At 41.0% G+C, this 23,939-nt stretch overlaps 1 protein-coding gene across 5 annotated transcripts in view; it reads left to right on the top strand.

Annotated features, from left to right (window-relative positions):
* VTI1A (vesicle transport through interaction with t-SNAREs 1A) overlaps positions 1 to 23,939 on the top strand; it is a 382,417-nt gene that overhangs the window by 260,863 nt on the left and 97,615 nt on the right. The gene's annotated exons all lie outside the window — the stretch shown is intronic.

Below are 23,939 nucleotides of genomic sequence, written 5' to 3'. Positions count from 1 at the left end.
TTTAAATCATCTTTTTCTTTTTTTTAACAGTACATTCCTGTTGGTTATCTCTTTTAAATATAGCAGTATGTGCATGTCAGACCCAAACTTGGAAGCGTTTCTCTCTCCTCTTTCCCTCCAGGACATCACCCCAACCCCATACTGCTGATACATTCGGCTTTTTTCCCTCTAAACTATAACTGTTTGCTTTACAACTGATAAGCCCTAAAGAAACCTGGACTTTTGATACCAAGCCACTGCTTCTCCATCTTTCATGGGTTTTCAGAATAGCCTAACTTCACCTCTGCTTTCATGCAGCATCCATACCCAAACCCTCTCTGCTGTCCCAGAAGCATAAGCTGCCTGCTGTTGCTGCTGCTAAGTCACTTCAGTCGTGTCCAACTCTGTGCGACCCCACAGACTCCCCCGTCCCTGGGATTCTCCAGGCAAGAACACTGGAGTGGGTTGCCATTTCCTTCTCCAACAGACCAGCCGCCTAGCATTTCTTTAAAGCGTCAGAAATTTTTATTCCTGTACACAAGGCACTGTTTGCTCTGTTGTTCTCACTTGCTTAAAATAGACTTCAGAAGATTCTGGTTTTGTTCTTTCCTATATTTTCTTATATTTAAAAAATGGTGAGTTTATTGAAGTATTTGTAATACAAAAACAGAGAAGAACCTACATATTTTTAAAATATTAATTTTAAAATATTTAAAATATTAATTTCATATTTATTGTTGCATGTCCTGACACTTCCAAAAGGTATAAAGGACATATAAAATAAAACTCATTGTCTACTGTACCAATGCTAACATTCGAGAATGGATTCTCCCTGCCTTTTTTGTGTATATTTTTGGTGGTATTGTTTAGTCACTCAGTTGTGTCCAACTCTTTGCAACCCAGTGGACAATAGCCCACCAGGCTCCTCTGTCCATGGGATTTTCCCAGGCAGGAATACTGGAGTGGGTTGCCATTTCCTTCTCCAGGGGATCTTCCCAACCCAGGGATTGAACCCACGTATCTTGCATTAGCAGGCAGGTTCTTTACACTGAGCCACCTGGGAAGCCCATACATATTTTGCCTACAAACAATTGAATATATTATTGGCATTTTAAGTTTCTGAAACCCATCTGTGGTTTACTGTTACTCCAAATAAAAAATGTTGTCGTCCTCATTTGGTAGATGCTGTATTTTAACATAAAGAATATAAAATCTGCCAGAATTACTTGTCTCAGATTTAGCTTATAAACGTGTGTTTGGTTCACATTTTTGCCTTTTCATTTTTTCTACTGTCGGCTGTAAAACATCAGGTCAGAATTAGCTGCTGTAGTACTGGCTGCACTTTATTAAGTGTATGAAGGAATTTTTCTACTCTGTTCCCAGCACAGTTTATTTAGGTAAAAGGTTAGTAACATTCTTTGCCCCAAAGAAAGTTTTTTTTTTCTTTCTTGCCCATGAAGACAGTTCTTCAAGAGGTTAAACAAGAAGAACCATTCTCTCTCATATAAACAGATCTATCCTTCCACTGTTTTAAGCTGGGTTTATAAGATACATAATCTCACATACAAATTAAAATAGTTCTATAGTGTGCGTGTAGGGTATGTGTCTTACTTTGGGTTTGCCAACATACAAAAGAATCTAGAAACATTTGTATTTTTTGAAAGACTGGGCCTCTGCCATACTCTGATATGCAAAATCCATAGTTTATGCTTGGATGTATTTAAATAAGTCGAATAACAGGTCTAGGTAAACAGGTTACATTGATTACGAGAGTGAATGTGAGCTTGAGAATATTTGTGTTAATGCCTCATTTTTTTTCAAGTAAGACCCTGTGCATTCCTTACAGAGAGGACTATTTTCCTGAAAGTGATAAAAATGCAAACACTCATCTCTAATGTTTTATGTCATGTCAACTACCTCTTTGATAGGATTCTTTGTTTTGGTTATTTTCCTTACCAGTGATAAGATAAGATCTAAAGGATGTATTCTGCATACTGATCGAAGCATTCCACAGTACTTTTGCCAGAAAAGTCCCTGAATATTCCAAGTAAGAATTAAAGAAAAATTTTGCATGACATGTCATATTTAAAATATTTCCACTATTCAGTGGCCTAGTTTTTGATGGTCGAATGCACTAATAAGTGCTATTCATCATATTTATACAAAAATTATGTTGTGTGTGTGTATGTGTGTATATATATATGTATGTATTCATTTTGTAGCCTTTCCCAGTTAGCAGTTTAATGTTTCTTACACAGTTTCTCTCATGGAAATGCAAAGAGCAATTCTGAGTTTGTGGGTAGAAATCCAGAGCTAGCAAGTGTGTGCTGTCCCCATGGGTGTCCCTGGTGGCTCAGATGGTAAAAAAAAAAAATCTGCTGGCAATGCAGGAGACCCGGCTTCAATCCCTGGGTCAGGAAGATCCCCTGGAGGAGGGAATGAATACCCACTCCAGTATTCTTGCCTGGAGAATCCCATGGACAGAGGAGCCTGGCAGGCTATAGTCCATGGGGTCACAAAAAGTCAGACACAACTGAACGATAACACAACTTTCACTTTCGTGGTTTCTAAACCATGGGCTTGTTGGCCCTCAAATTTCTCTAGTAAGTTTTATTTGAAATTAACCTTGGAGGAGGGGAGCAGACAGGTAGATGAGAGGATCCCCATCATTCCTGATCAGACCGTATACATCTCATATATGACTCTTGAAAACACTGGACACAGATACCTACACGTAGAAAGTGCTCTGTAACTATAGGCCCATGAGAATTTTTAACCCCTGACCTCAAGCTGCCAATTCTCCCGCAGTTAACGTCCTTAAGTTTTATTTATTTAGTGATATTGTGAAGTAAGTTTGGAAATCGCTGGTGGCTTATATAAAAGCATGGACTGACCTATCTTAGTTACGTCGTTAAGCAATACCTGAATAGAGAAGTCAGTTCCAAGTTGAGGTTCACTCTCAGCTCATGCCGTTGCCTGTTGGTTATTTTTTCCAGATCAGCAAGACTCTTACCTTGAAGAGTCTTGAGCCCTCCACCTGAGCTCTGTTTCCAGAACTTTCCTCAGCTTTGTTAGTCTGTCCCTTGTTGTTCTTCTCTGTGTATGAAAACGGTGACCTTGGTTTTGGAATAATATTACACTGTAAATCAAATTCTGCCTCAAAAGAACTCTTCCACAATTTTCTGCATTCCTGAACAGGTTACCGAATGTCACAATTCAGTAAGGCCAATTATTAGATTTTCATTTAATGGGCAGTTTTAATGTTCTCAGAGAATCTGAATAGTAATAGCGTTTTAAACTACTGCATTCCATTTAAAGACTCACAACGAGTTCTTCTCTCTTTGAGTGTACCTTGTTATATTTTTGGGTATCATTTAAATTCAGGCTCCCAATCTGTAGGAAAAATCAAGGAGTTAATGAATAACCTCATTTTTAAAACTTTTCAAATATTTTATCCTAATTATAAGGCATATCTAGTGACATTAATTTGATGAAATCCCAAATCATCAGATTGTGCAGAATAGCCCTTACCAAGGAGTAATTTAGGGCATTTTCAGTTTAACAAATGTACTGGTTTTTAGGACCAGATCATGGCTTTGCTTACTGTGAGAAAAACTCCCTACTGTTAAGGTTTGAGGTCCGTGTCAGTGTAGGTCAAACTTTGTGCTTTTTTTAATCTCATAGTTATGTTTGTTTACCATGTTTTATTTAACCTGTTAAATGGGAAGCTTTCCTGCTATAAGTAATAATCACCCCTGATGTATAGAGCAAATTCTTCTTGGTAAATCGCTCCCACGTGCACTGTCCACCAGTTTGGTGAGCTTCAAGGTTACTGTCGGGCCCTACAGTGAGTAAACGGCCAAGCCAAGTCCAAGACCAGTGACCATCCACGCACAACTGGTGTGCTTCGTGTAAACCACATCATATCCTGTGGGGAATAAGCCAGCAAAGTGATGGCTGTTTAAGTCAGTTATTCTCTGCCGTGTTGTTCGCGGCTCATAGGCTGTCCTCTGGGACAGCAACAGAAAACGCATTCTCTGTAGAGATCGAGCCTACAGTTTGTGAGAAACCCACACAGTAGGCGTCATCTCAGTCCTTCCTACTATCCAGACGCCTATGTGGTTCTCTGTTTTAATCCCTGTCCCTCTTTATCCTCATCAATTCTGTGTCCATTCTCCAGCTGAAGATATTTCTGATATTTACTCTCATGGAAGTAGAAATCACTTATAAGCCTCAGTTGATCAATCCTCCCAGCTGCCCGGTAAGATAAGTCTAGAGTAGGTAACACAAGCCCCTCACTACTCCTTCAACATTTGAATGTGTCACCGAATTAGTAACCAAACCTAAATCTCCTAGTTAGGCTGCTTCTCTGTTCTTGACCTACCACCAGCCAGAAAGTGGTGGGTATTATGTTATATTCAGCTGGTCAGTCAGTAACTTAAATGTATTCTTGCATATTTCCTTTGATGGGACCAATACAGAAGCAACATGTATCTTTGGTAAAAGCTCACAGACTGTGGAGTCACAAAAATCAAAGTCTTTCTGGAAATGTTCATCTTCTTAATAATTCATCTGCTAGACCCACAAAAGGACTCAATATCTGTGGACTAAATTATATAAATCCAGCCAAAGGTAATAATCCAAAGGGGAAGAAAGGAAAAAGAATAAATGGGGGGAGAGGAGAAACTGAGTAGAGAGGCACTTCCCCTCCTAAAGAAGCTGTGCTTCGTGCAACACTTGGCCTATAAAGAAAGTCTGGCATCAGGACAGACTTGCCCCACCCCAGGTTTCCACTCATATTTCACTTCCACCCCTCTACCGCCCCAAACATGAACCAATTTGCTTCTGCTGCTGATGGAGGCTGGTGTTGGGTCGGGGCATCACGACTGCATAGCATCTCATTGTGCTGCATGCAGATTTAATGGATTCAGACCATCAGGATGTGCTCTCCGGTTCTGGTTTTTAAATTTGGAGTGACAGATGTTGAGCACCTGTAAACTTTAGTGGAGCAAAAGGTGCACCTAAGGTGAAGAGGCCTCTACAACGAGACCCAGACTGCGAGGTACACCCTCTAGTCAACTCAGGAGTTCACTGAACGCCTATCTCCTGTTCCTGATATAGGACCCATGTCCTACCTCCAGGAGCCTCTTTCCATGTTTCCCTGTCTACCTGACCTCACCTGGAACGGCCCCCACCGCGCATCCCATTCTTAATCTCTGGGTTTGGAGGATGGGCTCCTGGTCCACATGGATGGCCCCTTCCTCTCAAGCCCCTTTCTCTGTCTCACCACTGTGCGGCACTGACCAGCCCAGTAGAAAATTAGTACTCACTCGCTACTTAAGCCTCTTAGGAATCCAGAAACCAGGACTTTCCTCCTCAGCCTCAGAACTGGAGAACCTTGCGTATGATTTCTTCGTCATTATTGTCATGATTGCTGTTGTCATCATAATTGCCATTTTTTTGAAGAGCACCAAAATGCTAAGTGCTGTATAATCATTATCTCATTTCATTTCACCCTCAGAGCAAACCTGTAAGGGAGGCATTATTATTTTCTTTTACAGATGAGGAAACTGAGGCTTAGCAAAGTTTAGTCACTTGCTCAAAGTCAAGTCTCAGCCAGGATTGCAGCCAGTCACGTCCATCAGCCTTACGAGCTCAGCTCTCCTTGTCCGAAACCTGATACCAGCTGGGTTCTCATCCTGCAGTCAGCCTCCAAAGAACCCAAGTAACTACATGTGGTCAAAGTGAAACCTCTGTTTACAGATCAGACTATGCTTCTGTTAGCGTGTTTCATTTGGAGTATCAGTGGTGCTTTCAGTGATAAGCTAAGAGTTTTAAGAAAATACCTAAGCCTATTTACCATCTCCTTTCACCTTAAATGGGGGGGGAAATGCTACAGTAGCCCCGAACAACTCATATTCATATGCCAAAGTTGGCATAGGAAGTGATTTCCCAAGAGGTTGCTACCCTAAGACCAGAGGCAAAAATGGCAGAAAAAGTCTTTGGCGCTCTCCACGTCCCTTGGTGCCCAACTCTTTCCCTCCATTCCTCCCACCCCAGCACTTTTGGTCACTTCTGATGGTCTGATTCTCCTCACTGTGACCCCACCTGGTTCAATCTGTCCGATAAATGTAATCCCCAGTGAAAACGGCCCATGAGAGACAGTCTCCTGGAAGGGCACTCTGAGGAAGGGACATCACACAAGACTTCATCCTGGGACATGACCAAGTTTTATAGCAGTAGAAATGGAAACTGTTAATACTGTGATTTTTTTTTTTCTGGTTACACAGGTGGCATGTGGACTCCCAGATCCCCAACCAGGGATCAAACCTATGCCCCCTGCATTGGGAACATGGAGTTTTAACCACTAGACTACTAGTGACAGTTAATATTATTACTATTAATAATAATAGTTATTATTATTACTCTGGACTTTTACCTCTGCTTCGACAGCCCCCTGTTTTTCATGCTCTGTTGGATCTCTGACCAAATTCCTCGTCATTCTGTGTCTTTCCCCTGCTTCACTTGTCTTCATAAAACATATCACTGCCTGGAATTGCATTATATACTTCTTGGTTTATTAGCATCTCTTTACATCTATAGAAAGTAAGCTCCATGAGAGCAGGAACTTTGCTTTGCTTGCTGCTGTAACCCTAGCATCTGCAATAGGGTTTGGCACATAGTAGCTGCTGAATAAATATTTATCAAATGAAAGGATCAGCCCCTTTTCATGCATCTTCTGAGCAGGGCAGCTTTTACTTTTTAGCCCGGTTTTTGTCCAAAAGAACAAATTTAAGTAGCCATGAAACTTGTGATTTTGCTGTAATTATTGCTTGAGAGGAGGTGAATTTTTTTTCTTTAAAAGGCCAATTTCAACTTGACATACAGAAAACAGTTAAGTAAAATACTAGCTTAGGTGGGGCTCAGGTGCAGTCAAGTCAGGAAAATGGTATCTGAGTGTCGGGCAAACACTGTGAGATCAGACAACACTGATCTAACAGAATTCACCGTTGTATCAGTGGATATCCTTCACATGCGTAAAAAATTGTGTTGATCCACACAATTCACGTGAGCCAGCTTCTTCAGCCTCACGTCATGTGCACTGTGTACACGGTTCTCTTAGAATTATCTTTGATGTTGGGAATTATAAGTAATGTGCATAAAATTAAATCCAAACCACATCCCCATTTGAGTCTAAATGCTTACTCTTTTAAGATGTGCCCATGACTTTAAAGTTTTAAAGATGTACCTGTGATTTTAAAGGATTAAACCCCAGGCATGTATTTTTTTTTTTTAATAATTTTTTTTTAACCTTTTGGGTTCCATGATACCTGGTAATTTAGCATGTAATGATGGGGTAGGATCAAGAATATTCAAGAATAAATTGTACCATATTGTTATTTCTCCCTAATCTTACAAAAATGAATAACTGCAAATTACTGTATTTTTAATTTCCTTTGAAAGTGAAAAGTGAAAGTCACCCAGTCCTGTCTGACTCTTTGCAACCCCATGGACTATACAGTTCATGGAATTCTCCAGGCGCCAGAATACTGGAGTGGGTAACCTTTCCCTTCTCCAGGGGATCTTTCCAACCCGGGGATCAAACCCAGGTCTCCCACATTGCAGGTGGATTCTTTACCAGCTGAGCCACAATGTCTCTTGAATCTCACAACAAAAAAAAGAAGGTATATATACTAATGGCTAATTTAAATGCTAAAAGGGCAGGGAGGGCTTGGCAGATACTTTCCAAGTAAACCAAATTAGCCTACCTATCATTATGGTTCTTTTTTAAAACACAGCATTTTATGGAAAATGTTTTCCATATGTTTTCGTGGTTCCAGGTTTCAGGGAGCTTCTGTGTGAAAATCTTTGCAAATGAAATTATAAAATTAGGACTAATGGATTGAGATTGGGTAGATGATTGGACAGGGGGACATAAATAGTGGGGCTGAAACTCTCTTGTAAATTAAAAATATTGGTTTCCATATTTTAAGAAAAAAATCTCATGCTCTCCGTCTAGACCCCTAGACCTGTAGTCGGTGAGTCTGTGAACTTCTGTTTCCCTGCCAGATACTTGTTCCTGGCTGGAAGACACTTTGTGATATTTGTTTGATGACACACACCTGCTGGGTAGATGAAAAGCTCCTGCTCCTGAGGATGACCCACTTCAAGGGCACAGTAAGCTTCTGAGAACTTTGTCAGGTTGTCCTTAAATCATTTGAGCCCATCTTGATATCACCTGTTGAACATATCTAAGTGCGTTTGCAGGCTTGTTGGAGGCAGAGTCACTAACCCCAGGGAAGAGATTTCAGAGTCAATAATGGCTTTGTGAGTGTCCTGAGACAGGGAAGACACACTGCTTGACCCAACCCGCCTCTGGCATGTGAAGTGTGGCTCTCGGCAGTCAGGATGGGATTGGCCCAGGCACCTGGCTCCGTGGAGTGGACCATCCGGAAGGGGGGATCTTAGAGGAATCCATGTAAGTGTGGTCCAAGGTACAGAGATGGGCCAGATGGGAGAAGGAGGGAGAATGAAGGTCCAAAGTGAGCGAAAGGACCGTGAGAGAAATTCGGATGAAGTGTTTCCCTGGGAGTTCACGGCACAGAGAGAGATATCCCGTTGAGATTAGGGAAGAGTATAGGATGTTTCAAAACCATTTGGTGACAATGTCACCAAATACATTCTTTGAAGCCAAATTGGCTTTACACATTCATCTCCGCATACATTTATTGAGCACCAGCTACTGTGACAAGGCAGGCCTTAGGCAGTACAAGATACAAATCTAAGTTATTAATATCTATCTCTTAGCATGGTGAAAAAACATACCTACACAGGAGTATAATTGTAAGTTTAAATAGGACAGTAGAGGTACACAAGGAATTCTTTGCTCTGTCGGGCTTCCTGGAGTTGGCGATGCCTGGCCTGAATTCTACAGAGTGAGTACAAGTTAACCAAAGAAGAGAAAAGAGACTTGGAGGAATTAAAACGATATGTTGTGCTCAGAAACAACAAGCTTTCTCGTTTTACTGAATACTGAAAAAGGCAAAGCAGGATCAGTGGGTACCTTGAAGGGCCTAGAACTTCCTTCCCATCTCACCAGCCCCTTGCCACCACTGCCTGAGTAAGTGGACAGCCCTTGCCACACAAATGCAGCTTCAGAGCAAGTTCCCTCCTGCCCCTTGCTGCCCTAAGCGCCTCTGTATGGAAAATCCAGAAATTCCATGAAAGGGGGTCATGGACCTACTTCTGAGAAGCTTAAGCTCCGAATCATGAGTGAGTTGGGATATTACTTGATTTAGAGTTAGAAGGAATCTTTCTCCATTACTTTTATCTGCGTTGTCAAGAGGTAATGATTTGAAATCCTTGGCTCCAAATGCCCTATGCCCTCAGTATTATTTGTGATATGAGTCTCCTTTCAGGTCTCTTGCCCTCCTCTTCTGGTTGTATTGCTGTGTAATGAACCAAAATGTAATGGCTTAGAATAACAATCATCATCTCTCAAGATTTCTGTGGGTCAGGATTTGAGGAGCAGCCTGGCTGGTTGTTCTGGCTCAGTATCTCCCATGAGGTTGTCTTCAGATGGAGCCTGTAGCTGAAATAGTTGGAAAGAGAGGATGGAGGAGTAGCTAGAGACTGGCTAGGACTTCCTCCTGTTATCTCTTTACCAATCTGGAGGTTTTTCCACGTAGACTGTCTACATAAGCTAGTCTGGGCTTCTTTACAGCATGGCAGCCTCAGGCTTGCCACCTCAGACCCCCAAAAATGAGTTTAAGAGCAAGGCTGCATGACCTTTATTACCCCTGGTCTAGGAAAGTGGCTCAGTGGTAAGGAATCTCCCTGCCAGTTCAGGAGACACAGGAGACATGGATTTGATCCCTGGTTTGGGAAATCCTCTGGAGGAAGATATGGCAACCCACTCCAGTATCTTTGCCTGGAAAATTCCATGGACAAAGGAGCCTGGCAAGCTACAGTCCAGGGGGTCTCAAAGAGTTGGACACGACTGAATGATTGAGCATCACTCACTCAGGAAGTCACACAGTGTCACCCTGCTGCATTTTATTCCTCCAGACAGTCACAAGGGCCCACCACGTTCCCATGGGAAGGGAAGTAGACCCCCACCCCTTGATGCAGGAGCGGCGTGGTTGGGGAAAATCAGTGAGATGGAAATATTTTGTAGCCAATGTTAGAAAATATGATGTGCCACACACCCTTCAAAACATTTCCTTCTGCTCATGCAATCCTTTAAATTACTTAAATATTATCAATAATTTACTTGTCATGCTATTACCCAAAAGCTTTCTTGTTCCCTTTCCACACCAAGATCGAAGGCTTCAGTGCACACACACAAACCAAAATACTTCCATTGTCTACATGAGAGTCAGTCACTCTAGTGTATGGCATTCCTTTCAAAATGATAACACTTTATAAGCATATGTCCTATTGCCCCATCTTCAAAGATGCTATACTTCAGTTGGACACTGTTTTTTTTTTAATTGAAGTATAGTTTATTTACAATGTTGTGTTGGTTTCTTGGGTGCAGTGAAGCAATTCAGTTATATGTCTTTTTTATTCTTTTCATTATGGTTTATTATATGATATTGAATATAGTTCCTTGTGCTATATAGTAGGACCTTGTTGTTTATCCACTGTACGTATAATAGTTTGCATCTGCTAATCCCAAACTCCCAATCCATCCCTCGCCACCTCCCCACCCACCTCGGCGCCCACAAGTTTGTTCTCTGTGTCTGCGTGTCTGTTTCATAAATAGTTCATTTGCGTCATGTTCTAGAGTCCACATATAAGTGATATCAAATGGCATTTGTCTTCTCTTTCTGACTTCACTTCACTTAGTATGATCATCTCTAGGACCATCCATGTTGCTGCAAATGACATCATTTCATTCCTTCTAATCAGAGACAGTTAAATCCAAAAATGTTCGTATCTTTCTCTGAGAGGCTCTTTTTTATGTTACTACAGCAAACCAGAGCCTCAGGAGTAAATGACTTCCAGTCTCTCCTTATTTGCCATTCCCTGGGTGCGCTAATGGCGCTCATGACAGGGTTGGTCAGTAGCATTTTGTGAAGTAATGTTAGCCTGTTCTTGGTAGGAAATCTTCTGATGTAAAGTTAAACTATTGGTGTAAATTTTACATTTTTGTATAAGTACTATAGCAAGTATGCTATTTATTAAGGACTTTTAGTTTTTATACATACATAGTGAACAGAAGTTGAGTTCTTCAAATGTTTTCTGTTAAAACTGGGTTAGAGGGGATTTTTCGCCCTTGGACAACCTAGAAAAGAATTATAGCTCTATTTTAAAATCCCTTCTAGTTCAAGAGTTATCCAAGCAAATGGTGTTGACCAAGGTGTTTGAATACACCCGTAATAATAATGCTAGCCTTTCATAAAGCTAAGTAATCAGGAATAATGCTAAAAATAAGAAGACAGTCATTTATTTACTCTGTTTGGCATTGTTAGTACTAATAATGCATTTCAACACAGTGGAATTGCTAGATAATGCTTTTGTGACTTTTATGCAGGTTATTGTTATTTAAATGAACAGTGGACTGCACTGTAATGAAGAAATGCAAGCTTTCCCAACTCAGTTATCAACCAGGATTCTAGGAAAATGAGAATTCGTGTCTGCCTTCATTCACAGAGCAAACTGGAGGTCACTGTTTTCAATATGAACCTTTTTTTAGCGTTTCAACAGTGAATAATTAGGAGCTGCTGCTTCTGAAATTACCTGTATTCACTGTAGAGAAGGGAAGACTTTTATCTTCCACGATGAAATACATTTTCTCATTCAAATTTCATCATTCTTTTTTTAAATGGCATTTTACACCGCTGAGTCAATCCTGGGTAGCATAAAATAAAAGAAATACATTTCGTGTGCTGCTATAGCCTTGTTTATTCAATTTACTTCCTTAAATTTCAGCTCTGCCTTGAAAAATGATCCAAATGCAAAAATGGGCTTAAAGCAGTTGAACATATAAAGCAATTATCCACGTGGAATACTATCATACAAACACGTGTTCTTTGCACTTTAATTTAAATTGAATTGATCTTTGATCCTTATAATTTAAAGATCAGGGGCTTCTATTGAGTTTTTAACAGCTTTAAGATACAGTTTACGTAGTCTACAATTCAGCCATTTAAAGTGCACGATTGAATGGTTTTTAGTATATTCACCAAGTTGTGCAGGCATCACTGCAGTCAATTGTAGAACATTTTCATCACCCCAAAACGAAATCTGGTACCCATTAGCAGTCACTCCCCAATTCCCACTAGCCCCTTACAACCAGTAATCAACTTTCTGTCTCTATGAATTTGCCTATTCTGGACATTTCATATAAATGAAATCATGTAATATGTGATCTTTTGCTCCTGGCTTCTTTCACTTAGCATAAGCTTTTCAAGTTTCATCTGTTGTAACCTGTATTAGTCCTGCTTATCTTTTTGTTGCCTACTAATATTACAGATTTTATTTATCCATTTATTAATTGGTGAACATCTAGGTCCTTTCTACTCTTCTGGGTGTTACAACTAACACTGCTGTAAACAGTCACATCAGGTTTTTCTTGGACGTATGTTTTCATTTCTGCTGGCTGCATACTTAGGAGTAGAACTGCTGGGTCGTATGGTAACTCTATGTTTAACTTTTTGAAAAAGTGCCAAACTGTTTTCTAAAGTAACTGGACTGTTTTACATTTCCACCGGCAATGTATCGGGGTTCCAATTTCTTCACATCCTCGCCAACACTTGTTATTGTCTGTCTTTTTGATTATAATTATCCCGGTGGATGTGAGGTACTGTCTCTTTGTGGTTTTGATTTGCATTTCCCGGTTTGGCTAAGATGTTGAGCATTTTTTTAATGTGTTTATTGGCCATTTGTATTTCTTCTTTGGAGAAATACCTGTTTCAATTGAGTATTTTAAAATTCTGTTACCTCACCTTAGGAATGTGGCTAGGAGAACTAAGTTGGAAACAAATGTATCTTTCTAAATGGAATAATTTTCAAAACAGATTTAAAATTGAACACATTGTTTTTACAATTGTAGTATCTTTGGATTATACAAGAATTGAACTGCTTTCAGGAATCAGTTTACTTCTGAAACTATTTTCAATTTGATTAGCAATATGTCAGATCTTCATGGTCCCAGAGTCATACCTAGAAAATAGCTTAAAGATCTGTTTGTCCAATTAACTCATTTTACAAATTAGGTAACTGAGAGCCTGAAAAACGAAATATGTGGGTCATACAGAATTAGACTTAGAGCTCTATTCAGGTGGAATCCAGAGAACTGAATGTCTCTACTTAATGTAGAGAAAATAATGCATTTTTCAAATGGGTTCTCAGTGATTAATAAAAAAAAATAATGATGAAGTGCTCTGCAGTTAGAATCCACAGTATTTATTGTTGGGTCCTTAACACACACTATTTTATTTTAACCTCATAATAGCACATGTAAGATTGATATTATTTTTCTGTCCCATTGTGTATAAGGGAGCAGGTTAGCTAACTTGTTGAATGGTGCCTACATAGTAGGTGGCAAACTCTAACCCAGACCTTCTGATTCCAAGTCCATAGTTTTGTTTCCTCCAGTCTTCACAAAAAGACAGCATTGACACATTGTTACCCATGCCATCTTGCAAGCCTTTTTCTGACAAAAGTAATTTTGAATCACTGACATAAGTAACCGATAGGTGGCACCATGGAGCATAATTTACCTTCATTGATGTAGTTATTAAGCAGCACTAATATACCTAACTTTGGAAATAAAATCTAAGTTTCAGGTCACAGAAGAATTATTTGAATATAAAAATATTATGTATATATAATATATATAGTACACTAAAAGATCTACTAATATAATAACATGTTTCTAGAGTTCTTTTCAATTTCAAAGAGCTCCCAGGTGGTAAAGAATCCACCTGCCAATGCAGGAGATACAGGTTCAGTCTCTGGGTTGGGAAGATCCCCTGAAGAAGGAAATGGTAACCCACTCCATCATTCTTGCCTGGGAAATCCCATGGACAGAGGAACCTGGCAGGCTACAGTCCATGGGGTCGCAAAGAGTCAGACATAACTGAGCAACTGAGCACACACACACAATTCAATTACAAAGCATCTGACTTACACTTTTGATTTGATGTTTACAACTATGCGGTTAAGTTTTTCATTGTCCTTGTTTTTATGGATTTGTCATGTTTATGATGACACTAAGGCCTGAAGGACTTGCATTAGTTGCTGTAGTCATAATGTCTCCGTCAGAGCTACATGTCAGATGCAAGTCTCTTGGCTCCTGTGTAGGCCTGTGTTCCCTCCAGTGTACCATGCTGCGCCTTAATGATGTGCTGAAGGACACTCATTTGAAAGAAGAGGAGACTTTATGCCATTATTCCAGACAACAACAGAGCTCTGAACAAGTAGAAGTTATAGGGAGGCAATTTTGAGGCCATATAAAGAAGACTTGATCTGCCCAACAATGAAATGTGTTGTCTTGTGGAGGAGTGAGGTCTCTTGTCATTGAACTGTTCAAGCTAGAGCTGGATGACCATCTGGGAAGATGCTCTAAGAGGGATCTGCAGTGTGTGTGTGTGTGTGTGTGTGTGTGTGTGTGTGTGTGTGTGTGTGTGTGTGTGTGTGTGTGTGTGTGTGGTATTGTTGTCAAGAGAAATGAGGAGGCACTCACAGTCCCTTCCAACTATGAGATTGTGGATCTTTGTTGTTACTTAAGAGAATAGCTGGTTTAAGGAGTCCTTTGTATCCTTACTGAAGAAAGAGACTGACTGGAAAACTCCTGTCTGTACAGTTTTCTGTTTAACAGAGAGTAACCAAATTTATCAGCTTGAATTACTAGTTTCCAAACAGAACAGCACTTCCCATCTGTTTATAGACACTCTGCACAACAAAGGTCCCATATTCAAAGAAGTTTAAATATGAGCCTTTAGTATGATATTGTCCTTTGTGACTATCGAAGAGGAAGAAAATGTGCGGCAGTGTCGACTGCATCTTTTATTTTGGCAAAGCTGTTCAGAAGCGCATCTGTCAGTCTCACCCAGGGATTCCTAGCCCTGGCTGCACATGAGAATCACCTGGGGAGCTTTTTAAACACACCGATGACCAGGCTTCACCCCAGACCACATGAATCTAAATCTCTTAAGGACGGGTTCCCAGCGTCAGTGTTTTTTAACAGCTGTCCAGATGATTCTTCTATGAAACCAGGGTTAAGATGAACTAAAGCATAAACTCAGCAAACTCTGGACATTTGCTTTGTCATTTTGGCCACTCTTTGGAACTCAGATTATCCATTCAGAACCGAAGCTCGTAAGTTTTAGCTCATGTGGCTAAATTAGTCAAAACTAACGTGGCTAATGTGGGTAGAGGCAGCATCTCACAGTAGTTCACACCACTGCTCTAGAGCCAGAAAGCCTGACTTTTTCCACTTACTAGTTCTTGATTTTGGGCAGGTTATTTTCATGTCTCTGTACCTCAGTTTCTTCATTTGTAAATTGAGATTACAGTGCTACTCATATGATAAAAACTAAGATAAAGACCTGAAAGAAAATAAAAGCTTGGCATATTATGACATTACAATCGTCATCATCATCGTTGTTTTGCTGCTGTTACTAGTAGTAGCTGTAGAGTAATGCTCCTGGCATAGGAGCTAAGCTCCTATTGAGAAAACAGTCTGTTCCGTACAAGGCTGCAAACAGGACTGACCTTACTTGAAAACTAAAGACTCTTTTCAGCTACTCTAGCAAGAGTGTACTCCCTCAGATTCAGAACTTTCCAATGAAGTGGAATGTTTTGCATCAAGCTTTTTGCAAGAAGCCAAAGCTTGAGCCAGGCAACCTCCCACAGCTCTCTCCAGCTCTTTATTCTGCATGAAGAATAGGCCAGAGCTCTGCCAGCCAGGAGCCTGGGCTGAAGGGTGATATTGGGCCCCCGTTGGATAACCGGGAGGGCCACGAAGCACTGTGTATGGCAGGCTGACCTCCCGAATCCTCTGGGTAATCTCCAGTTTCCAACCGCCACCCTGCTGAACCGTGGGACCTACGGTCCAGAAAGCATGGTTGCTATTCAATAGGAAGCAGCGGCTCCAAACTCCAGCATCCGTGGCTAATCGTGCAAAAAAGTAAATACAATTAGGGTGTGTGGGACAGCCTCAGAGAAAAATTGAAGTGCACAATTAGGCCTAGTTTCTGTTTAATTTTCAGTTGAAGAAATAACTGAGGCAGCTCTAGTCATTGAGGGTACAGTAGCAGGAGTCCCTGACTCTCTCGGTTGAGGACAAGTGTAGACATTTCATGGATATTACAGGTTCTCTAGCACACACTTTCCATGAGACAGCCTCCAACTGCAATTGTGGAGATTGGTGGAATATTCCTAGGAGGAGCTCAAAGGATTGTAAAGCTGAATAACATCTTTGTCTCGAGAACTTATGTGAGAAACTGGTTTTTTTTTTTTTTTCCTCCCTTTTCTCCTATAAGCATTTTGTGGCTCACCATTGCAGACACTGCATATCTTTGTAGCCCACAAAGTCCCCATGTTAATAGTTGTTTGCTAGTTGTGGTCACTTAATTGAAAAAAGCTGGCATGGAGATATTACAGGTCCCAATAGGTCATTTTTGTATCAAGTATGGTGTTATTACCTTTAACTAAACCCTCTCCAAATCCAAATTTATTACAGTTCTTTAAATGCATTAATAACATACAAGAGGATAGAGAGCTGGAGAAAAGATGTGTGTGGCCTCAAATATGCCAGTCATCTACAGTTCTGAGGGTTGCTTGCCATGGCATATTGCCAGTGGTGCATGATAGAATCCCAGATGGCATGGTTCCGTGGGTACTCATTTTGGATTTGCTCTGGGAATGAGGTTAAAGAGGATGCTAGGCAATGGCTGGAGTTCTCTTCCTTGCCTCTCCCAGAGTAGATCCTGAAAGCCTCCATCCCCTCCCACCAATCAGACAGCTGCCCCAACCTCTCTTGGGGACTGTGGACTCAGCGCAATTGCTGCCGCCAATGAGTTCCCAGGCATCTAGTTACCCAGTTCTGCAGAGGCCAGGAAGACTGAACTCCCTGGTGTGACCTGTGCTTGGCCTCCTCAGACCCTAGGGCTCAGGCAAGTGTGGTGGGCATGAATTCAAAGACTCGATAGATAAGGGTTGTGTTTTTCATCAGCTTGCCTGTCATAACTTGCTTTATTTTCTGGGAGAGTCTCTCTCTTAAAAAAAAAAATCATTTTCTCACAGAAATTTATATAACACATACAGAAAAAAAATACTGTAGTGGACCCCCATCTCCCAACACCCATCTTTCACAATTACCAACATTTAGCCATTCTTGTTTTCTTTTTCTTCCCTTTTTCTTTTGTTTTCCCAGAGTATTTTAAAGCAAATTCGAGATAATCTGATTTTAACTATATATATTTTATTAATAGTAAGTAGCTCTAGTACACACAGAACAACTTTTCAAAAACTACCCTTATCACGGCTGACAACTTTAATGATTACATGCCCTGGCCAGGTTAAGTTTTCCCTAATTATTTTACAAACGTCCACAAATAACTGGGCAGTTTGAATCAGGATCCAAACAAGATGCACCTGTTGCATTTGACCGACTGGCCTTAAACCTCTTTCAACCTATTACAGATAGTGCTCCTGTTTTTATAGTATTTATTTGTTGAAGAAACCAGATCATTGTCCTGTAAAATGTCCACATTATGTATTTGACCTGTTGCATCCTCATTGTACTGTTTTATGTGTTCCTCTCTCCTCTGTACTTCCTGTAAATTAGTGCTTAGCTCTGAAGACTTGATGAAATTCAGGTTCAATTGTATCACAGGAGGCATAACAACTTTTATTGATGTCAAAATTGATAGTGAGTTCAGATATGGCCATCCTGATTCATCCATTATGAAGTTGTCTATCTACCTGTTAACAGTTACAATTACTTAATAATCACTATCTACATCCATTAGAGGTTACAAATGGAGATTCTCAATTCGGCCATTCTTTCTGCACATATTAGCTATTATTCTGTATATTAATAGAACTTATCATTATCAACTGTTGGCTCACTCTGAAATACAGTTCATACAATAGAAGCAGGCATAAAAGCCTCTTTCCATTGGTTTATCAGTTTTCAGAATATTGAATTGCTCCAGCAACCTCCAAAAGTGGCCTTTGGAGGTTTGTTTGTTGAATACTATTTAAAAACTTAAGGTTTCGTCTGTTTCATATGCATCAGTCCACTGTAGTCATACTCTTTTTGATATTCAGAGAGCCCATCTTTCATCAATGGGAATCCCTTCTAGATGCCTCCGGTCACCTTTGAATGTAATTCCTCTAGTATCTTCTGGCAGGATAAGGTACCCCAGGCTCCTGGCCTGAATCTGGAATCAGCCGTTTCTACAAGGAATCCTGCTGCCTTTCTTTGCATGTAAAGGCCACAGTCCGGGCCCTAGGGGTAGATTCGTTTTTCAGACGGTTATATTTGTGTTGGAATGGCAACCCCCATCTTCCTGGATATCTCATTATTCCAGCACCTTGTGGTCATCTGGTTCCACCTAGATACCCCCTGCCTCCCACACGCCTACAGCAGCCAGTGTTCACCTCTCCTCCTCCCAGACCCGACCTTCTCTCTCAGTCCGTCCGTCCTTCCCTTCTAAGTCAGATGCTTCACTCATCTTTGAGCTTCTAAGATGCCAGTGTGAAGAACACCTTTCTACTGCTGAAGAATACTTGTATCCTTTTCACGGACTAATTTTCATTTAATTTGTGAAGAAAGTTAACCTCCTGTTGCTATCCAAGACTTTGGTAGACGAATTTAGTCTCTTTCTTAACCCAGAAGAGCAGTGCTTTGAAACACCTTGGAAATGGTCAGCCCAGTCATCAGGTCAGGGGAGGCTTCATGAAAACAAACATCCCTCAGGTGTGTGTGTTTCCCTGGGAATCACAGGTGGGTGCATGTTGAAATTTTTAACTAGAGTTGCTGGGTAATGAAAAAGCGTTGAGAAGTTAATCAGAAGCATTTTTCCACATACCACCATGTATGTCCACATACCCATTCGAACATAAGATGAAAACTAGGGTCCTTCTCGCTAGAAAAATGCACATACACATAAAATTTTATAGACAATGGTCTTCAAGGACTTCAGACTATCTTGGGGTTGATAGTTTATTTTCACAGACTAGGTCCTGCTTTGACTGGCTTGCTGGAGGCTGCAGGATATGGAGGTGGGGCACGAGTCTGGACAGAAAAGCACAAAACCGGAATCAGGGTGCAGGCTTTCAGTTGCTTCACTGAACATCTTTCATTCTTTGGTCTAGAGCTACTCCTGGTGCCAGTCCATGAACTGTATGCTGTTATCCTATGATGTTGTAAGTGTAACAATCGAGAGTAAGCATTTAAAAATCTAGTGGTTTCCCCTTGCCACAACATCCAAACACACGGTCGGCCGACTGTCTCACTGAACAGGCCATAAACTGTTCTGAGTGCTGCTGAGTACACTTTAGATAAGTTGCGTGCGGCTTGTCGTGTTAATAGGACTCCGTAAGGAAACGGCAACCCACTCCAGTGTTCTTGCCTGGAGAATTCCCATGGGCAGAGGAGCCTGGTGGGCTGTAGTCACAAAGAGTTGGACACAACTTAATGACTATGTACCTATTAGTCCTCAAAAGTTTGGAAATGAAACATCCAAGCAAAAATTGTCCTTCATCTAAGATAGTGAGAAGCATCAGCAGTAAAACCCAAAATGGCTTTGCTCAGCCTGCTCTTGTGTGGTTTGAACCTGTCTTCCTCCAGCGTCTGCCTCCATCAAGCTTACCTAGAACAAGGCACACTGTAGGCCCTCATTAAATGTTGCTGAAAGAAGACAGAGCAGAGCCAAACTGCTCTTCCAAGAGAGAAGCTGCATTCTTTCCTGCATAAAAGATACCCTGCAATAAAGAATTCTCATGATCCCTAAGGAGTCAAAGTTGTATACATGAAGAAAACACGATAGGAAATAAATTATAAGCAGCCATTCTTCATGAATACCTCCTAGAACATGGGCTGAGGAGAGGAGCTTTACGTAGCTGATGCTCGCAGCGGAAGTCCTGAGCTTTTGGGTGGCTTGTATTTCAGTGTATAGACTTCATGGATCAACAAGTCAGTGCAGCCAGCATTGTCCATTCTCAAGGCTGAAAAACCATTTTGCAGCAGAGTGGGCTCAAGCTTAATAATACCAACAGCAGAAGGAAAGTTAATCTTCATAAGATTTTAAACGTGAAAGGAAAAATGATGCAGTACTATCTTTTTTTACCCTCCTGTCATATCTTTCTACCTTTCCTGAGGATCCAGGGTTATTAAAAGTCCACTTTCTGAAGGAATCCAAAATCTTGGTTTTAAAAAGTAGGCTTCAAAAAAATATATAAATAAAAAGTAGGCTTCTGAAAGCTCACCTTTAGCTCTCAAGACTCCTGGAAGCCCGAGGACTGACCAACCTCAACAGGACCCCACCTCCCCTACTTCCACCTTAACCCCCATCCTCTGGCCCCAGTAAAGCCCACCCCACGCTCCCAGGATGCCTTGCAGCTGCCCTGACGCTGTGCAGCGCATCTGCGACATGAACGGGCTGCTGAGGGGACAGTGTGGCTCCAGCTCACCAGTTGTCTCACTTACCAGAGAAAGGGATTTAACTCAGGACCACTTCTCAGATTCTTGGAGCCAGTCCCTGCTTAAGCCTCTCTTCCTCCCTCTCTTCCTCCCTCCCTCCCTTCATTCCTTCTTTGTTTCTTTCTCCCTCTCTCTATTTTAAATTGAGTAGAATCAGAAATATTATCTACCAATAGTAAAAGAAGAATAAATATTGAGAATGCCTCACACAGCTGATGAAATCAGCAGTAGATGGTGTAGGGCGGGTCCATGTGGCAGAATGACACCCGGTTTGTGTTTATCCACAACTGTTAAGTCAACTAGAAATTTCTGGGAATAATTTTGCTTTTTAACATCCTTTCAGAATAACACAGGCTGTTTGCTCCATCTCATGAAAAGAAAGACTGAAATAAAATAAATTGCTTTCTTTACCATGTGCGGGGCACTAAGGGGATAAAGGAGCCTTCTGTAGTATGTGGGCCCAGAAAATACACAATTGCTAAAGTCTGATATGACCTTTGTCTCCACAAATAAAAAGACTGATAACCCCAGGTGTCACCACCACATTTTTTAAACACATATTTCACAAAGGGCTCAGCTTAGTGACTATTTTCAAGTGCAAATTAATTTCCTGAAATGGAAAAAAAGAAATAGAATCACGCCATGTACGTGCAAAGAGAGGGAGAGTTGGGGGTGAGTGGGGCCTTGGTTACACCTAGTGTTCTCCATCAATATCGATCAGTAACCATTCCCTGCACCAATGCCCTGACTCTTCTATGGGAGTTTTATGGTTACTGATAGTAGCGTGATTATGGTAACCAGTTGTAGAGCACTTCTATGTACCAGGCATGGGCTAAGCCCTTTATATTAGTGGATTTTTAAAAACCTTCCACAATAGCCCTAAGAGATAAGTGTTTTTATTATTCCACCTTATGAGTAAGGAAACAACTTACTCAGATCATGTCTCTCCTAAGTGGCCAAGCTAGTCTGGGAACTGGTTCTAACCTATCGGCTTTACTGGCCTTTAAAGGTTTGTTTGTTTGTTTGTTTTTGCTTTTGTCTTGAAAGTTTAAAAGGAGAGGCTCTTTGGCTCCTTGGCTAGAAGGGTTCGAAACCACTTTTTATCCTCAAACTCACATAAGCCATCAGAGAGAAAAGAAACTGGCCCCAGTACTATCACTGAAAGGTAATAATTAATGAAAAAGGTGTCATTTAAAGAGGTCAGTGACTTAAAGCGTATGTTTCTCTTGGATTAACTTTTCTAACAGTCTTTAAATAATGTGTTGATATCAGCACAGACCAAAAAGAATGCAAACAGACCTGAACAGTTTAAATCTCTGGGAAGAAAAATATGAAAATAAAGCTGTTCTCGTAGCCTTAAACAACTGCTTACTCTTCTTTTTCTGCGATAATAATTGTGATAATTACCACTTATTGTGGGCTTTTTTTTTTTATGCCAAGCAATGTGCTTATCTTTAATCCTCAAAGACTGGGATTGTCTTAGTTTTACAATTGAAGAGGTTCTATCGCTATATAGAATCTTAGGAAGACTTTCCCTGCATGAAATTGAGCGTATTCAAAATACACAACAGGGAAATTCCCTGTCAGTCCAGTGGTTAGGACTCCAAGCTTCCACCGCTGGGAGTCCACTGCTTGGAGTCCAGGGTTCGATCCCTGGTTGGGCAACTAAGATCCAGCAAGCTACGGGGTACAGGCCAAAATGAAACAAACAAAACACAAAATACGCCACAGGCATTTCAGGAAAAACAGCACAAATTGGTGCACACTTTCAAGGGATCTATACAAAAATACCTCCTAACAAGGCACATACAACGGAGGAACAGCACGCCTATGGTGTGGTAGGTTGTCATTGATGGGGATGCCATCAATTAAGCAGTTGAGACAGTCAGTTCATACCCCATTTGAAAATTGGCTAATCGTGGGCCGGACACCCTTGGTGTAACCTGTAAAATATTCTGTCAAACACTTGGAGAGGGGACTTATAGATTCTCAGTGCTGTGAAGGTACTGCCAAGGGTCATTCCTGGCTATGATTCTGGAGAGTTCTTCCAACCCTCTTTGTGGGTAGCAAACCTGATATTCCCCAGAAACTTCAAGGGCCAAAGGTTGGGCACACTAGCCTCTAACCCCAGGAACCCCACCATCTGGACGTCTCTCCCCAGCAGCGTTGCCTGGGATGAATTATGTAACTTCTCTGGACCTGGGTCTCATCACCATAATTCTCAGCAGCAGGGCATGAAAATAACGCCAGCCATTTGTATAAATGGCACTGAGCTCCTTAGAAGTAAAGTGTTAGCACTCAGTCATGTCCAACTCTTTGTGATCCCATGAATTGTAGCCCAACCAGGGTCCTCTGTCCATAGAATTCTCCAGGCAAGAACGCTGGAGTGGGTTATCATTTCCTTTTCTAAAGAAGATCCATGAGCTAGCTCAGTTATTTTGAAGGTGGAAATGGACTTGGTACAGGAGAGAGAGTACAGCTGCAGGTAAACCATAGGGTTTTTTTTTTTCCGTTCTGTGACCCTCGTTTCCCTGCAAAGACTTTACTAGAACTTAAGTTTTTTATTTCTACTTCTGAGAAGGCTTCTCTTGGAGTTTATTGATAATTCCTCCCTCACACCTTTGTAAAACAGAGATTGGGCCCTGCCAATTGATAGCCAGAACCTTGCGGCTTGAACCATCTGTCCAAAGAGAAACTCTAAGAGGTACCTTTAAATTCATTTAGAGTCAGGGCTGGTGCAGAGCCGGCATGCCTGGGTGTCACTTCCTGCCAGTCCACCAACAAGGTAGAGCCCCTGTGACAGGTGACCTGTTGACACTGGCAGTTCATTTCTTATCAGTCTCTTAGGCTAAGCATTTCTCCTTCCCATTAATCACACCCTGTACCTTTAGGATTTTCTTAAACATCTCCCTCTCTTTCCTCCATATTCTGTCTTCCCTCTTTTTCCTGCTTTCTTTTTCTCTCCTCTTTTCTCTCTCTTTCCCTTCCCACTTTTCACCTCAGCATTTTCTCAACCACTATGTCAATAAATCCAGCAAGTGACCATGAAAAGACCAGTTCCAGCTGCAAAATGGCAGCTCCACCTCAGCTTGGAAAACACGAGGGAAAACGAACTTAAGTCATCCATAACTTCAGAATAGATACTAGGAAGATGGGATTTCACATGAGATGTATTTTACCATGAAAATTCTGCTATAAAAAAGAATCTTTTTTTAATTTTTTCCCCTGATATAGTCTGAATAATGTATACCAAATGCCAAGAAATTATATGTAATTAGTCTGGGTAATGTATAAT

The sequence above is a fragment of the Bos indicus x Bos taurus genome, chromosome 26 (assembly GCF_003369695.1).
Source record: "Bos indicus x Bos taurus breed Angus x Brahman F1 hybrid chromosome 26, Bos_hybrid_MaternalHap_v2.0, whole genome shotgun sequence".
In the NCBI taxonomy this organism is placed as follows: domain Eukaryota; kingdom Metazoa; phylum Chordata; class Mammalia; order Artiodactyla; family Bovidae; genus Bos; species Bos indicus x Bos taurus.
Note: the sequence above shows the minus strand (reverse complement) of the source record. Positions and strands in the feature narration are given on the sequence as shown.